This window comes from Panthera pardus, unplaced genomic scaffold, assembly GCF_024362965.1.
Source record: "Panthera pardus isolate Hobbes unplaced genomic scaffold, ASM2436296v1 HiC_scaffold_22, whole genome shotgun sequence".
NCBI lineage: Eukaryota > Metazoa > Chordata > Mammalia > Carnivora > Felidae > Panthera > Panthera pardus.
In genome coordinates, this window is record NW_026526788.1 from 35,011,986 (window position 1) to 35,024,856 (window position 12,871).

General features: G+C 36.8%; 1 protein-coding gene across 5 annotated transcripts in view; it reads left to right on the plus strand.

The window, feature by feature from the left end:
- SAMD8 (sterile alpha motif domain containing 8) overlaps positions 1-12,871 on the plus strand; it is a 51,420-nt gene that overhangs the window by 7,131 nt on the left and 31,418 nt on the right. For 2 of the 5 annotated variants that reach the window (XM_019444636.2, XM_053909587.1), the window contains exon 2: positions 4,180-4,222. The exons of the other annotated variants lie outside the window; for them this stretch is intronic. The gene's annotated coding sequence lies outside the window, so the exon portion shown is untranslated. The remainder of the gene's footprint in view (positions 1-4,179; positions 4,223-12,871) is intronic. 5 annotated transcript variants of the gene reach the window in all.

Consider the following 12,871-nt stretch of genomic DNA (forward strand, 5'->3'; position numbering starts at 1 on the left):
TTCAAATATTCATAATTATTTCATATTAACCCAAAGGTTGAGTTAAGAGTGGATTTGGGGGTACCTGGGTGGCTCAGTTGGTTAAGTGTCTGATTCTTGATTTCAGCTCAGGTCACCATCTCACAGTTTGTGAGATCCAGTCTCATGTCAAGCTGAGCTCTGCGCTGAGCATGGAGTCTGGTTTGGATACTCTCTCTCCCTGCCTTTCCCTTGCTCGCTTGCTCTCTCTCTCTCAAAATAAATAAATATACATTAAAAAAAAAAAGAGTGGGTTTAACTATTAGTTGATAGGTGACTGTCCTAATGATTTAATTTCAGGCCTAGCGCAATACTGGCAGAAAGAGGAGTTAGTGAGGATGGCAGTATTAGTTTATATTTACTGAGCAGTTTGTATTTGCCAAGCATTATTACAAAAGCATTACATGTTTCAGTCCATGTAATCTTAACAATAAGCCTGTGGAGTAAGAGCTAGTATTCTCTCCATTTTGCAGATAAAAATAATGAGGCCCAAGGAGATTAAGTAACTAATGCAGGGTCACATAGCTGTGAGTTGTAAATCCCTGATTTGAATCTAGGCAGTTTGATTCCAGAGCCAGCATTCTTAACTGCTATGCATTCTGGGTTATTTGTTGAATTCTGTTGCAGAATAGCTTTCTGAAATTTATTTAACTCTCAACCCTTTGTTTCTTAAGCTGTCAGTTGAGGAATTGTACTAAATCTTCCATTCAAGTCATTTCCAATTCTACCATTTTAAGAATTCTGTCATCCTGATTTACAAAACATTGTATGTTTAATATTTCTGATTAGGTTCTGTTCGTAATCTCTTGATCTCTTAAAGTACAAAGGTTAAGTCATTTTCCAAAGTCACACTGGTAATGGGTGATGGTGCTGGATCTGCAATTAGATATTTTTTTGGACCTCTTGGACTTGTTAGTTGCCTCACTATTTCTTTTATTTAGTGTATATATGCATACGTAGATTAATAATTGAGTTTAATTGATTTTCTTTCTTAATTTTCTATTCATATCTTATTTGTGTGATATGCTTCAAACAGGGAGAAATAATATTGTTTTCATTTTCTTTAAAGAGTCTTTTCTCTTTGGTTATCAAGTATTATATGCTTATTGTATAAAATTTAGAAATTTTAGAAATGTTTAATGTAGGTAGTGAAGGAGTCCACTGGAGGAGAACTCTTAATAGTTTGACATTTTACTTATTTAAAGATACATACATATGATGCATCTGCTATTTTTTAGGACATTTTGCTCCTTTAAATTTTTTTTTAACTTTTATTTTGAAATAATTAAAGATTCACAGTATGTTGTGTAGATAGTACAGAGAGATCCCACATACCTTTCACTGGTTATATCTTACATATTTATAGTACAATATCAAGGTCAGGAAATTGACACTGGTTCAAAATGTGTGTGTAGTTGTGTGTTACTTTAGCATGAGTAGATTTGTGTAACCATTGCACTGATTAAGATATAGAGGGGCACCTGGCTGGCTCAGAAGAGTATGCAACTCTTAATATCTGGGTCATGAGTTCAAGCCCCACATTGGGTGTAGCGATTACTTAAATAAATAAATTTTAAAAGTTAAAAAAAATTTTTTTTTTAAATATAGAATTATTCCATCACTATAAGGATCTCCCTTGGGTTACCCTCCACCCTCAATACATACTCTTTCCTGTGTTCCACCTGTATAATTTTGATATTTTGAGGATATTACAGAGGGAATCATACTGTATATGACCATTTGAGATTGGATTTTTTCCAAATAGCACAATGCCCTTGAGATCCATCTACTTATTGTATGTATCCATAGTTTATTAATTTTTATTGTTAAATAGTATTCCATGGTATAGATGTACCACAGTTAAACTATTCACATATTATGGGATATTTTGTTTTTATACACCTTTCAGCTATTAAAAGTAATAAAGCTGGGGACATTTGTATACAGGTTTTTGTGTGAACCTTAGTTTTCATTTTTCTTGGATAAATGCCCAGAAGTACAGTTGCTCGGTTGTATGGTAAGCGTATGCTCAGATTTTAAAGAAATTAGCCAAACTATTATCCAGCATGGCTGTACAATTTTACTTTCCCCCAGCAGTGTGTGAGAGGTCCAGTTTCTCTGCATCCTTGACAGCATTCCATATTGTGACATTTTATACCTCATCATGGTCTTAATTTGCATTTCCCTAGCAGCTGGTGATGTTGAACATCTTTTCATGTGCTTTTTTGCCATTCATACATCTTTTTTTTTTTTTAATATTTTTTTTAAATTTTTTTTCAACGTTTTTTATTTATTTTTGGGACAGAGAGAGACATAGCATGAACGGGGGAGGGGCGGAGAGAGAGGGAGACACAAAATCGGAAACAGGCTCCAGGCTCCGAGCCATCAGCCCAGAGCCTGACGCGGGGCTCGAACTCACGGACCGCGAGATCGTGACCTGGCTGAAGTCGGAAGCTTAACCGACTGCGCCACCCAGGCGCCCCCATACATCTTTTTTGATGACATGCCTGTTCATGTCTTTCACCGATTTTAATTAGATTTTTAGTTTCTTACTGTTGAATTTTAGGAATTCTTTGTATGTTCTAGATTTGAGTTTATCCAGGGAGTAATAGTGAAAAGTATGTCTACTGCATCTTCCCACAAGCAGAAGTCCACATATGCTCTTTTTAAAAATGTACTTGTCAGAGGGGTGCCTGGGTGGCTCAGTTAGTTAAGCGTCCGCCTTTGGCTCAGGTTGTGGGTTCGAGCCCTGTGTCTGACTCTGCACTGCTGGTGCAGAGCCTGCTTGGAATTCTTTCTCTCTCTCTCTCTCTCTCTCTCTCTCTCTCTCTCTGCCCTTTCCCCGCTTGCACTCTGTCTCTTTCAAAATAAACTTAAAAAAAAAGTATTTATCAGAAAGAATGCTGTTACCGCCATTTTTTCATCTGCTGTCGTATTTCCTTCATCTCTTGCCTCTATTTTTTAAATTTTCTTTCAGTTTTTTAATGTTTATTTATTTCTGAGAGAGACACACAGTTTGAGTGGAGGAGGGGCAGAGTGAGAGTGAGACACAGAATCTGAAGCGGGCTCCAGGCTCAGAGCTGTCAGCACAGAGCCTGACACAGGGCTCAAACCCACGAACTGTGAAGCCTCTATTTTTAGAAGCTATTTCCTTCATTTAGTCTGTTAAATACTTTTATGCTAGCTTCATCCCTCACAGTCTGTTTTACACTTTCTGACAGCTATTCTCCTTAGAGCACACTTATTATGTCATCTTCTTATTCAAAAATCTCTAGTGGTTCCCCACTGTCTATAGAATACCCTTAACTTGATGGGGCACCTGGGTGGCTCAGTCAGTTAAAGCCTCTGACTTTCGCTCAGGTCATGATCTCACGGTTTGTTGAGTTCAAGCCCCACACTCTCTGCTGTCCGTGGAGCCCGCTTCAGATTCTCTGTCCCCCTTTCTGCCTCTCTCTTTCTTTTTCTTTCTCTCTCTCTCAAAAGTAAATAAACATTAAAAAATTTTTTAAAGAATATCATTAACTTGACAAAGGTTTCCATGATCTAGCCCCAATTTATATTTTCAGCTTAATATCCCAGTAGTCCTTTGTGCCCTGTGAACACTAATAGTTCTCCATTGTTTTCTGTCTTCATACCTTTGCTCATACAATTTTCCTCTATTAGTGTACTTTTTTTTTAACTTTTTTTTTTTTTAACGTTTATTTTTGAGAGACTGAGAGAGACAGAGCACAAGCAAGGGAAGGGCAGAGAGAAAGGGAGACAAAGAATCTGAAGCAGGCTCCAGGCTCTGAGCTGTCAGCACAGAGCCCGACGCGGAGCTTGAACCCACGAACCATGAGATCATGACCTGAGCTGAAGTCAGACGCTTAACCGACTGAGCCACTCAGCTGCCCCTTTGTTAGTGTACCTTTATTTTTCCGTCTCTGTTCACAGCTTCACCCTTCCTTAAAGGCTCAGCTCAGATGTCACTTCCAAGAACTCTTCTGATCTCACCAACTGGAAATAACCTCTCTTTCCCTTAACTTCCTAATTTTTTAAACAAGTTTCATAAGTAACCACTTTATTGGTGTTGTTTTAAGGATTAAGTGAGCTAATGTATATAAATAGCAGCTGTAATTTTACCTTTTTTTCATAATGACTTTCTTTAATATCCCTTTCTAGACTAAAAATCATTGAGGCCAGGATCTGTTTCATATTTATCTAGGTAAGTGCTACATTGCCTAGTGAGATACTCTTCACGTAGTATGTGCACAGTAAATATTTAATAGGTGAACAAACATAACATGAGGGCATTTTAATACTGTCTATATCCCCAGTGCCTTATTACCTGACATCTGGATATAGCAGACAGTAAATGTTTGAGCCTGTACAGTGCAAATTTGTGATTCAAAAAGCTTCCATCATTAAGCAGTCTCATTGATGTAATCTTTATGTAATGTAACTGAAAACCTTTGATAAATTCCTCTGCTGATAACTAGAAAATATTTAATGTTTATGAGATTCAATCCCTACAGAAGTACAAGAACCCTCAGCTTATGTGAGGTGGTGTGGTGTAGTGAGAAAGAACATGGACTTTGAAATGAGATTGCCTGGGTTGGAAACCTGTCTGTACTAGTTACTAGTACAAGTTTATCTTGGGCAAGTTATTTAACCCATCTGTTTCAGTTATCTCATCTGTAAACTGAGGAAGATGATAATGCCTACTTTATGTGGTTGTGAGAATTATATGAACATACAAGTAAAACACTTAGAGCACTTTCTGGCCCTTCATAAATGTCTTAAGGTGGTAGCTAATCTAATTATTGCCTGTTGTTACTTCCTAAAAATGTACTGAACACAGTTCAGAAATCAAAGAGTGTGTGAGTTAGGACATACATTCTTTTAAAGAACAACACTCTGCAGAGATGGAATATCTTGTACCTGCACATCCTGCCCACTGTATTCCTCTTCCAGTAGGTGTTGATTGGGTAACTGATAATCCTGTTCACCTCATTGTACTAATCATACAAAAGTCAAAGAAACAAGTCTTCCAGGGACTTTTTACTGAAAAAGGATTTTGAGTTCATATCAAGGAACAGTACATACTTTTGTCTTCTTCCTTTGAAGAATATGATAACTGAGTTTTTTTGGTTCTGGTTGAATATGCTTCCCTATTTTGTGCAGTTAATTCTTCTGAGGTGATATACCATTAATTTTGTCTTCATGGACAAATTAAAATGGCTATTTAACATTTCCTATATGACTTTGAATCTTGAGTCTGTTTTTATCAATTTAGCAGTCCTCTAAACTTTTTCCAAAATTACTGTCATTCAAATTTTTTTTAAACAGGTGAATGCTACAATCTACTTTTGTATAATACTTGAATGCATACAGTGTGATTCAATTCATATAAAAGAGAAAAACAAGCAAAACTAAACTATATTGTTTATGAATATATGCTTAGGTACTGAAACTATAAAGAAAAACAAGGGATTATCACAAAGATAGGTTTGTAGTTCCCCTGGGAGAAAGAACAGAGTTATTCATTGGGATACTGGGCTGGTGACATGGTGGTTATAAAATAAGGGAAATTAATAGTTGCCTGAAATGAAAAGATTTTTTGAAATCCAGCTATTTGTTTGTATTATTAATACGTGTATGTACCTGATTTTGGTACCTAAATAGTTAACCTAGATTTCCCAACAAATAATGAGGAAAATGTATTATTTCTATCTGTAAAAGGGTCTCTTAACAAAAGTTGAAAGTTTTATAATGAAGAAGCTGTGTTACAAATCACCTCCAAATCATCTGGATCTTATTTCTAGTATGTATTTTTTTATTCTGAAGATATTTTGGCCTTGAGAATGATTAGTCTCATTTGACATCTTCAGTTTTTGGGGGTTTTATTAAGTGTTATTTTGAGAGAGAGAATCCCAAGCAGGCTCCACATTATCAGCACAGCTTGATGCAGGGCTTGAACCCACCAACTGCCAGATCATGATGTGATCTGAATGAATTTGGACACTTAACCAGTTGAGCCACCCAGGCGCCCCTTGGGATTTTAAATTCAAGCCCTACGTTGGGTGTAGAGATTACTTAAAAATAAAATCCTAGGGGCTCCTGGGTGGCCAGTCGGTTGAATGACTGACCTCAGCTCAAGTCATAATCTCACAGTCCGTGGGTTCAAGCCCTATGTCAGGCTCTGTGCTGACAGCTCAGAGCCTGGAGCCTGCTTTGGATTCTGTGTCTCCCTCTCTCTCTCTGCCCCTTCCCTGATATCACTCTGTCTCTCTCTCTCTAAAAAATAAATAAACATAAAAAAGGAGAAATAATATATATTCTTAAAAATAAATAAATATAAAAAAATAAAATCTTAAAAAGATAATGAATAAAATAAAACATAAAACAGGTCCAGTCAGAGTCCCCAAAGCAACTAGGCAAAGATGAAGCAGGAATTATTATTATAATTATTGCTATTAATATTATTATTAAATCACATGTGAAATCATCCTGGACAGTGTCTGATCTATAATAGATGTTCATAAATATTAGTTTCCTTCTATTAGCTCTTTCTTTGCCTCCTCATTTTATAGATAAGGTATTGAGATGCCAAGAAGTTTAGATTGTTTTAAATCACCTAAAAGGGTAATTAATGTTGTTGAAATTGAGCTCCAAGAATTTTGACAACCAATTCACTGCTCTTCACTATATCATGCTACTTTTCTTTTAAGTTAAAGGACAGGTTGAAAATAAAGCTCTTAAATCCTACCAGGGATTTATAGACTTAATATTTATTATAGATTTTTTTTTTAAGCTTTCTTACTATGTTTTTAAGACTTTTTTCCTTATAATTATCAGAAATATATAAATTGTGGGGACACCTGGGTAGCGCATTCAGTTAAGTGTCCGACTTCAACTCAGGTCATGATCTCATGGTCTGTGAGTTCTAGTCCTGCGTCAGGCCCTGTGCTGACAGCTCAGAGCCTAGAGCTTGCTTCAGATTCTGTGTCTCCCTCTCTCTCTGCCCCTCCCCCACTCATGCTCTATCAAAAACATGAATAAACATTAAAAAAAATTTTAATATATAGATTGTGGGTAAATTTATTTAAGTTTATTTATTTTTGAGAGAGAGAGAAAGTGTGCACATGTGTGAGCACATGTGGAGGAGGGGCATAGAGAATTCCAAGCAGTCTCCACACTGTCAAGCAGATTGCAACACAGCTCTGAACCCACGGAACATAAGATCACGCCTGAGCCAAAATCAAGAGTCAGATGCTCAACCGACTGAGCCACCCAGGCACCCCAAATTGTGGGTACATTTGATCAGTTATTTAAAATAATAAAAAGTTTCTGTTTCCTGGGTGCTAGGGTATTATAAACAGACTCTGAAAGATTATTTTTAGTATAAACTAAATGCAGTTTTTCTTAATATATATCAGTAGTCAACCCTAGAGTGTGATATGTCTTTACCTGCAGTTCTGTGTATAGGTATAGTTTATTCAGTTGTATCATGAAGATTTTTATATAGGAGAAACAGCTGCTCAACACAGAATCAACATATAATGGATGAAATAAGATATGTGTGAAGGAACTTGAAAGATTAAATGTTAGCCAAGCCAGAAGTAGAAGAACAAGCAGAGTTAGATTGGATGGTCTGGTGTAGTGCTTCAGAATCACTTGGGGAGCTTTTAAAAAATGCAGATGTCAAGCTTCTCAGATTCTGATCCAGTAAGAAAGTTAAAAAAAAAGCATGGGAAGTAGAACGGGCATGTTTGTTTGTTTGTTTTATTTCAGATTATTCTAATGTGTAGCCAGGTTGAAAACCATTGTTTATATTGATTCCATGGAGCATAGGCAAAGGAGGAGTCAAAGGTTTTTTATATCTACCCTGTGTGGAAAAGAGAGATAAACTGAGAGATGTAAACAACTTTTTCTAGACAGATACTCTGTGAGGCACAGACGTTATACATTAAGTCTCATAAAAATGTTGCTTAAAATCATCTGCTTTTCTATGCTCTGATTACTTACTCTGTAAGTAACATTCTGCTTATTAAGTCAGCCTTCTAGATACTTCAGAGTTGTGAACAAATCTGCCTGGGACAAGATTCTTGAGTATTCTTTCTAGACACTTATGTGCCTAGTATTGGCATTCTAGTTTATCCATCAGTACCTTATATAAGTTCGCTTGTAGTTTCACTCAATTTGATCAACTCTGGGGTAATGACAAAAGATCAAGTTTTGAATCATTGAGGCTGATTACCAGATCCTGATTCCTATGGGTTTATCAAATTAGTGACCAGGGGTTGTCTCTTGGCAGTTAGACATTCTAAATTTGTTGATGTAAAACTGAAGCCCTGAAGAATTTGTAATAAAATTTTATTATTAAAAATGTGCATAAATAAAGGGAAAATGTAAAATCTTTTTAAGACTATACTCTTAAGAATGAAATAGCCAGTGTAAAACAAGGCGTTTTGTTTTTAATAATCCTGTTTGGAAGGGCATTGGGGCAGTTATTTTGATTGCTACTTTGTTTTTGCACATTTATTTAATAATGCTTGTTGAGAACCTATTATGTGCTCATCATACAGGTCTTTGTAATATTCTTAGTAATCCCTACCATAGTCTCTAAAAATAAAAATAATCTAACGTAAAAAATCTCTTAAGCTCTCCTGCTGCCCTAGGTGCTAGATAACTTTTTTTGCTAGACATATTCATGTTTTACTTTTTCTCCCCCTTTCTTTAATTTGTCGTGCTATTTGCCTCCTTTATTTTCTCCCCTGTGGGCTTCACAGTAGGCAGTCTGGTGCACCCAAGCCCACAGCCTCCTCACTTTTCCTGTACTCCCAGGAGACCTACGGCTGGCTAGAAGCCGTGGGGCACCTGTCTACTTTCTTATTCTTAATAGATAGAGTTGAACCTATTTAATAGATGAAATGACCAGATCAGAGCCTTTGTTGTGTTTAAATTATCAATGGGACATTTTACTGCTTCATCTTTTTCCATTGGCACAGTGTGCTTGGTTGAGAAAAAAATATGTTGTACAGCTTATTAAAATAAAACAAGTCATTCATTCCAAAGATAATGCAAGAGTATGTGCATTTAATGGGGGGGAAAAACAGATGAAACCATATCCTGCTTAATTAATTTCCCAGGAAGTTGAAATAGCATAAATTTATTTGCCTTACCTAGAATTGAACTAGAATGTGGACCTTGTGAGCAAGCTTGAAGCCTTTAACCTTAGGTACTTCACTTGCTTTGAAAGATGACAGTTTGGAGCACCTGGGTGACTCAGTTGGTTGAGTGTCCCAACTCTTGATTTCGGCTCAGGTCATGATCTCATGGTTGGTGGGATCAGGCCCCATGTCAGGCCTCTGTGCTAAGAGTGCAGAGCCTGCTTGGGATTCTCTCTTTCTTTCTGTCTCTGCCCCTCCCCTGCTCCCACATGCCTGCCCTTTCTCAAAATAAATAAGTAAACATTTAAAGAAGAAAAGAAAAGAAAGTTAACAACTGGGAAGATTGAATGGCCTGGCCTATACTGACATATTCAGGCGAGGTTCAGTTACAAAAGATAGAAACTACTCTAGGCTCTGGCCTGGGCTGCTAGGAATGACTTCTATAACAAGATTTGAACTTGTGTGCCAAAGAAGTGCTACCTTTGCCACAGTCATCAAAGGTATTAGAGGGCCGGCGTGGAACAATTTTAAGAATGTACCATTTCAGAGCACCTGGGTGGCTCAGTCGGTTAAGCATCCTACTTCAGCTCAGGTCATGATCTTGTGGTCCGTGAGTTCAAGTTCCACATCAGGCTCCGTACTGACAGCTCAGAGCCTGGAGCCCGCTTCAGACTCTGTGTCTCCCTCTGTCTCTTGCCCCTCCCCGCTCATGCTCTGTCTCTCTGTCTCTGTGTCTCTGTCTCTCTCTCACAAAGAAATAAAAACATTAAAAAAATTAAAAAGAATAAACCATTTCAACAACCAAACCAACTTGATTCAAAAATAGGCAAAGGACTTGAACAAACATTTCCCTAAAGAAAATATACAAATGTCCAGTAAGCACATGAAAAGATTCTCAACATCACTAATCATTATGGAAATCAAATAAAAACTACTTTACACTTTACATCCACTAGGATGACTATTGTTAAAAAAAAAAAAACAGAAACAAAAAACATAAAATAACAAGTGTTGGCAAGAGTATGGAAAAATTGGAACACTTGTACATTGCTGGTGGAAATGTAAAATAGTATAGCTACTTTGAAAAATGGTATGGTGGGCTCCTGGGTGGCTCAGTTGGTTAAGCAGCTGGCTTTGACTCAGTCATGATCTCACAGTTTGTGAGTTTGAGTCCTGCTTTGGGTGAGCCCTGCTTCTCTCTCCCCTCACAGTACTCTCTCAGTCCCTCATGAGATTTTTCTCTTTTTCTCTCTCTTTCTCTGCCCCTTCTCACTTGCGCCATCTCTCTCTCTCTCTCTCTCTCTCTCTCTCTCTCTCTCTCTCTCTCTAAAAAAAACAAAAGAAAAGAAAAAGAGAAATGGTGTGGTGATTCCTGAAAATAAAAAAAATTACCAAAGACTCAGCAATTCTACTTCTGAGTTTATACACCAAAGAAGCGAAAATAGGACTTGAACAGTTATTGTACAGCCGTGTTTATAGGAGCATTATTCACAATAGCCAAAAGTTGAAAGCAACTCATGTCTGTTGATGGATGAATGGGTAAACAAAATGTGATATATGTATATAATGAAATATTTTTTAAATGTTCGTTTATTTTTGAGATAGAGAGAGAATTCCAAGCAGGCTCTATGCTGTCAGCAGAGAGCCCAATGTGGGGCTCAAACTCATGAACCATGATGTGATCTGAAATCAAGGTTCAGGTTCAACCCACTGAGCCACCCAGGCACCCCCATGCAACAAAATATTATTCAGCCTTAAAAAGGAAGGAAATTCTGATAACGTGCTACAACATGGACTAACTTTGAAGACATTATGCTAAGGAAAATAAGCCAGACACAGAAAGACAAATATTGTATGATTCCACTTATATGAGGTACCTAGTGTCCAATTTATAGAGACAGAAAGTAGAATGTTGATTGTTGTGGGGTGAGGAAGTAGGGTATAATGGGGGGGGGTGTTATTTAATGGATACAAAGTTTTCATTTGGGATGAAGAAAAAGTTCTGAAAGTGGACGGTGGTGATGGTTGCACATCCATGTGAATATACTTAATACTACTGTTCTGTACACTTAAAAAATTGTTAAAATAGTAAGTTTTGTGTATGGTTTAACAAACATACACAAACAAAACAACGTATCATCGTGTCTGATGCAGGCATTAGAAAGGCAGCATTGCTGCTCCACAATTGCAACTTCTTCCTTATACTCAACACTTAGTGACTGAAAACTGGAGAATTGTGCGCGCATGCACACACACACACACATATAACACACACCCAACATTTACATAGTCTGTCTTGTGGACAGCCAGAACTTCAGGAAAATGGCCCCTACTTCACTTACTGTTTTCCGTATCTCTTGTCAGAGAATCCACTTGGCCGAACCTAATTCACATTTAGAACTCTAGTTGCAAGGGATCCTGGGTAATAATTTTTTAGCTTTCAACCTCTGTAGTAGCAGAAAACAACTAGAGGGAGATTGGAAAAGATGCCAATTCATCAGTGCCAAATTCATTGTATCTGTCACAGACACTGAGTCAGTGTGATTCACGAAGGTAATGCTCCTTTCAGTTCAGTCATTTTCATTGGGGGCCAGATTGTTCTGCAACTGGTCATACAGAGGTAGGGTGGAGCACACAAATAGTTTCAACAAGGAGGAGTAGGGAAAGAGTTCATTGATAATCATTATCTGCTTTTGCAGTTCTGGACTGGTTGTACTTTGTCAAGCCTAACAACATACAGTCCTTGCAGTTTGAATAGAGAAGAACACAACTGAGTTATTTATATTATTGTGAAGAGATTTGGGTCATTCTAATGGGATGCATTAAAGGCTTGTTGATTGAGGAATAGCTATGCTACTGTTAAGAAATACCAAACTAAAGTTCTTATGATAAGGTTTTTTCATTTTATTAAGTATGGAGATAAAGTCATCTTTACAGTATATAGGCAATATACTGTAAGCTCTTTTGCTCTCAGGCTGGTGAAATCTCTAATTAGTATGAACTAAATTTGGAAAGAAAAGAAATATGCTTGTAAATTAAAGAGTTGATGTGCCGAAAATTGCATTTTCTATAGTTTTCAAAAATTTCTAACTGGAGTCCATCCATAAGATACTTTTGTTCCCCTTTGTACAGAACAGTCAGCTCCTTTTGTTTATCTGTTGTCTAGCACTTGGAACTCTGACTAATGCCTGTTGATAATGAGATTCTGCAGGAGTTGAATATTCTCTCAGTGCCTTTGATAATTAAATTCTTAATTGTTCATGATTTCAGAGTAAACCTCTTTAGAATTTTATCTCAAATGGGGATGTTTCCTTTATACATACCAATTAATGTTTTAGACAAGTACAAGCTTTTCATGCAGTGTTTTTTAATTGTGAATTAAGCTTTAATGACGTTAGTGGGGAAACACTTGAGGTTTTTTTTGATAGTTACTTGACTCCTAGAAATCTTAAGTAAGGCACTACAGTACTATTTATAATAGTAATAATATTGTGAACAATTGCCAACAATGGAGAGATGGACAAACTATTGTATAACCATTAATGGACTGTCCTTTTCAAAGGATAATTTAATAATATTAGACAGGATTCATGTAATAATGTTAAGGAAAATGAGACAGAATTATCTATGGTATGATTTCTTTTCGTAGAAAATTCTGTGAGAGTTATAACAAATTACAAGCAGTAGTCTCAAAGGTAATT